This window comes from Vombatus ursinus, unplaced genomic scaffold (genome assembly GCF_900497805.2).
Source record: "Vombatus ursinus unplaced genomic scaffold, bare-nosed wombat genome assembly UNPS02014792.1, whole genome shotgun sequence".
Classification (NCBI taxonomy): domain Eukaryota; kingdom Metazoa; phylum Chordata; class Mammalia; order Diprotodontia; family Vombatidae; genus Vombatus; species Vombatus ursinus.
In genome coordinates this window covers 2,578,614-2,584,377 of record NW_020954570.1, presented here as the reverse complement: position 1 = coordinate 2,584,377, position 5,764 = coordinate 2,578,614, and positions in this window count along the sequence as shown.

Below are 5,764 nucleotides of genomic sequence, written 5' to 3'. Positions count from 1 at the left end.
CTATCTATCTATCTATCTATCTATCTATCTATCTATCTATCTATCTATCTATCTATCTATCTCTCTATCTCTCTGTCTTTGTCTCTCTCTGTCTCTCTCTCTGTCTCTCTCTCTGTCTCTCTCTGTCTCTACCTAGAGAATGAACAAAAAAAAACTAGTAGAAATAATTAACAACATTAGCAAAGCTTAAGGATCCAAAATAAATGCACATAAACCATTAACATTTCTATATAATACCAATAAAGTTCAGCATTAAGAGATAGAAAGAAAAATTCAATTTAAAATAACTATAGACAATATAAAATGCTCGGGAATCTACCTTCAAAGACAAACCTAGGAACTATATGAAAACAATTATAAAATACTTTTCCCACAAATGAAGTCATCTCTAAACAATTGGAAAAATACTAATTGCTCATGGGTAGACCAAATCAATATAATAAAAATGACAGTTCTACCTATATTATTCTATTTATTCAGCATCATACCAATTGAACTACAAAAATATTTTATAGAGGTAGAATAAATAGCTTATAAAAGGGGCACAAAAATAGTGAAGAAAATATCACTTTAAACAGAATGACTGGTTGGGAAAAAAAGGCACAAAAATTCACTGAAGGAAAGAACTTACTAAAAAGCAGAATTGGCAAAACAGAAATGGATGTACGAAAGTACACTGAAGATGATAATTATATAAAAATTAAATTGGAAGCTAATGACTCCAGGAGACATCAAGAAACAATAAAAAAAGTCAAAAGAATGAAAAAATAAAAGAAAGTATGAAATATCTATTTGGAAAAATAATGGGGCAGAGAGAAGATGGTGGAGTGCAAGCAATGACTTGTGTCAAATGCCTCCAAATACTTGTAAAAATGGCTCTAAGCAAATTCTAGAGCAGCAGAACCCGCAAAAACACAGAGTGAAACAAATCTCCAGCCCAACACAATCTGGATGGTTGATTGGAAAGGTCTATTGCACCTGACTGTGAGAGGAGCACAGTTCAGGGTGGGTGGTCAGGCAATGACTAGGCCTCAGTGAACCTATAGCAGGCCTCGGAGGACTGAATCATGGGCAGCTGTGGTTTCCAGACTTCTCATCTCACAAACACCAAAGACAACTTAGAAAGTTAGTAGGAAACGTCTGTGACCACAGTGAGAGAGAAACTTGGTCCCAGCCCCAATCCCAGTTCAGACCCAGGTGGCTATTTCCAGAGCTCCCCACCCACAGAGGGGAAATCCAGTGGCTGATCAGAGAGAGATTGCAGGGATCTCTTTGCTGGTGCTGAGGCAGGATTCTCTGGCTTTGCCCAAGCTTGGATCTAGGACACAGTTCTGGGTGGCAATCCTGGGGCAAGGAGGAGGGCTGGCATGGTGGACCTTGTAGTGGTGGTAGAGAAGGAATCTTCCTCACAGTTTCAAGGCAGAAAATACTGCTTGTGGTCACTCATAGACCAGAGTACAGGCCAGGAAAGGAGTAAACACCTTGCCCTTAATCACACCACCTTGGAAGAACTGAAAAGTTACAGGTCCCTAGAAGTATCTCTGAAAACAGCTGCACAAAACCTCCAAAGCTTGGGACAGTACATTCTCCACATTGGAAGCAGACCCCTACCTTACCAAAAAGTTAAAACTCAAGTAAGTGGCTGGGAACATGAGCAAACTGCACAAAAAAAGTCAGACTATAGAATCTTTCTTTGGTGACAGAGAAGATCAAAACATACAGCCAGAAGAAGACAACAAAGGCAACACTGCTACATCCAAAGCCTCCAAGAAAAACATAAATAAGTCCCAGGCCATGGAAGAGCTCAAAAAGGATTTTGAGAAGTAAGAGAAGTAGAGTAAAATCTGGGGAGAGAAATGAGAGTGATGCAAGAAAATCATGAAAAACAAGTCAACAGCTTGCTAAAGGAGACCCAAAAAAATTGAAGAAAATAACACCTTAACAAATAGCCTAACCCAAATGGAGAAGAATGCCTTCAAAAGCAGAATTGGCCAGATGGAAAAGGAAGTCTAAAAACTCACCGAAGAAAATACTTCCTTAAAATTTAGAATGGAGCAATTGAAAGCTAGTGATTTTGTTAGAAATCAAGACATTGTAAAACAAAACCAAAAGAATGAAAAAAAATAGAAGACAATGTGAAATATCTCATTGGAAAAAACAACTGACCTGGAAAATAGATCCAGCAGAGATAATTTAAAAATTATTGAACTATCTGAGAGCCATGATCAGAAAAAGACTCTAGACATCATCTTTCAAGAAATTATCAAGGAAAACTACTCTGATGTTCTAGAACCAGAGGGTAAAATAGAAATTGAAAGAATTCACTGATCACCTCCTGAAAGATATCCCCAAAGGAAAACTCCCAGGAATATTTTGTAGCCAAATTTCAGAGTTCCCAGGTCAAGGAGAAAATGTTGTAAGCAGCCAGAAAGAAACAATTCAAGTATTGTGGAAACACAATCAGGATAACACAAGATTTAGCAGCTTCTACATTAAAGGCCAGAGGTCTTGGAATATAATATTATGAAGGTCAAACAAAATAGAATTACATTCAAGAATCACCTACCCAGCAAAACTGAGTATAATTCTTCAGGGGGAAAAATGGACATTCAGTGAAATAAGGAACATTCAAGAATTTTTGCTGAAAAGACCAGAGCTGAATAGAAAATTTGACTTTCAAATGCAAGATTCAAGAGAAACATGAAGAGGTAAACAGGAAAGAGAAATCATAAAGGACTTGTTAAGGTTGAACTGTTTATGTTCCTGCATAGAAAGATGATATTTGTAATTAATGAGATCTTTGTCAATATTAGGGTAGTCGGAGGTGAAAAAATTAGATAGATAGGTAGATAGATAGATAGATAGATGGCACAGAGTGAGTTGAAGAAGATGGAGTGATATGATAACTGGAGAACAATATTAAGGGGTGAGAGAGGATTATACTGGAAGAAGGAGAAAGGGAGAGGTAGAATGGGGTAAGTTATCTCACATAAAATAGACAAGGAAAAGCTTTTACAGTGAAGGAGAAATGGGGGAAGGTGAGAAGGAATGAGTGAATCTTATTCTCATTGGATTTGGCTTAAGGAGAGAATAACATACACACTCAGTTGAGTAAGGAAATCTATCTTACCCTACAGGAAAATAGGGGGGAAGGGGATAAGAGAGCAAGGGGATGAAAAAGGAGAGGGCAGATTGGGGGAGGGGATAATCAGAAGCAAACACTTCTGAGGAGGGACAGGATCAAAAGAGAGAACAGAATAAATGGCAGGGCAGGATAGGATTAAGGGAAATATGATTAGTTTTTCACAACATGACTACTATGGAAGTGTTTTGCACGACTACTCATGTGTAATCTGTTCCAAGTTGCTTGCCTTCTCAATGAGAGTTGGTGGGGAGAGAGGGAGGGAGAAAATTTGGAACCCAAAGTTTTAAAAACAAATGTTAAAAATTGTTTTCACATGCAACTGGGAAATAACATATACAGGCAATGGGGTATAGAAAGCTATCCTGCTCTAAAGGAAAACAGAAGGGAAAGGAGAAAAGAGAAAGGGCGGGGGAGATAGAAGGGAGGGCAGATTAGGGGAAGAGATTGTATTCAGAATACATGATGTCGTAGGATGGGGGGGGACAAGATGGGGAGAACTCAAAATCTTGTGGAAGTGAATGTTGAAAATTAAAAATAAATAAATAAAATCCAGGAAAAAAAAAGAAAAAAGAAAAATAACTGACCTAGAAAATAGATCAGGAGAAATAATTTAAGCAATGATCAAAAAAAGAGCCTAGATATCATGTTTTTAAGAAATTCTCTAGGAACACTATCCTGATAATCTAGAAACAGAAAGTAAAATAGAAACTGAGTGAACCTACCAAATATTTGTTAGAAATACCAAAATGAAACCTCCTGTTATATTATGGCCAAATTCTAGAGCTTCTAGATCAAGGAGAGAATATTGCAAGCAGCCAGAAAGAAACAACTCAAATATCATAGAACCACAATCAGGATTACACAAGATTTAGTGGCTTCCTCATTAAATGAGTGGAGGCCTTGAAATATGACATTCTGGAGGGCAAAGGAGCTAGGATTGCAACCAAAAATAAGTTAGCCAGCAAAACTGAGTATAATCCATCAGGGGGAAAATGGATATTTAATGAAATAGAGGAACTCAAGAATTCCTCATGAAAAAAACCGGAGCTGAATTGAAAATTTGACATTCAAATATGAGAGTCAAGAGAAACATAAAAAAGGTAAACATGAAAGAATAATCATAAAGGACTCAATGCAGTTAAACTGTTTAGGTTCCTATAAGGGAAGATAATATATATAATTCCTATGGATTTTATCATTATTAGGAGAGTTAGAAGGAGCCTGTGGAGACAGAGGGCATGCCAAGAAAATAATTTAGGGTGAGAAAGAGGGATATACTGGGAGAAAGGGGAAGGGAGAGGTAGAATGGGACAAAGTTTCTCAAATAAAGGATGTGTGCAAGCAAGAACTTCTATAGTGGAAGAGAAAATGTTGAGCGAGTGGTATGCAATGCTTGAATCTCCCTCTCATTGGAATAGGTTCAAAGATGGGAGTGTGTGTGTGTGTGTGTGTGTGTGTGTGTGTGTGTGTGTGAAATCTCTTACCCAATAAGGAAATAAATAGGGAGATGGGAAAGGGGATAAGAGAGATATGACATGGGGAATAATAAAAGTGAGAGTGGATTAAAGGAGGCAATGGTCAGAAGCAAAATAGTCTTTTGAAGAGGGCCATGTCTGAGAAAAAGAAAATGATAAACAGAGCAAAATGTGATGGAGGGAAATGCACAGTTGGTGATGATAATGGTGAATATGAATAGAATGAGGTAACCCCATAGAATGGAAGCAGATAGCAGAATGAATTGGAAATTAGAAACTAACAATATGTTGTGTACATATTGTTAGAGACACACTTAGGAAAGGAAGTGACACACAGATTTGAAAGAAAGGGCTGAAGCAGAATCTGTTATGCTTTAACTAAAGTGGAGAGGGCAGGGATAGCATGATCTTAGTAAAAGCAAAAGTAAGAATAGATCTAATTGAAAGAAGTAATGAGGGAAACTTCATTTTGCTAAAAGACAATGAAATAATATCAAAATAATTTACAAGTTTCTCTGATAAAAACCCTATTTCTCAAATATATAGTGAACTGAGTCAAATTTGTAAAAATAAAAGACATTCCCTAATTGATAAATGGTCAAAGGATATGAACAGGCAGTTTTCACAAGAAGAAATCAAAGCTAGCTATAGTCACATGAAAAAATGTTCTAGAGAAAGAAAAATTAAAATAACTCTAAAGTATTACCTCATATATAACAGAAATGGCAAATGCTAGAGAGGATGAGAGAGAATAGGTACACAACTGTTGGTGGCGTAGTGAATTAGTTCTGCTCATTTCAATTTGTATCAGTTCATACAAGCCTCCAGGTTTTTCTGAAATCTTCCTGTTCATCATTCCTTATTGCACAATAGTATTACATTACATCATGTACCTCAGCTTATTCATCCATTCCCCAATTAATGGGCATCCTCTCAATTTCCAATATTTTGCTACCACGAAAAATATTCCCCTCCACTTACTTTCACTCAAACTCCATAATGTTCACCTCTGATACATGGATTTCATTAAATGATTATTCCTTACTAATATGCTATGTAAATCTCTGTCTCTGTCTCTCTCCAGTGTTCCTTCCTTCCTTCCTTCCTTCCTTCCTTCCTTCCTTCCTTCCTTCCTTCCTTCCTT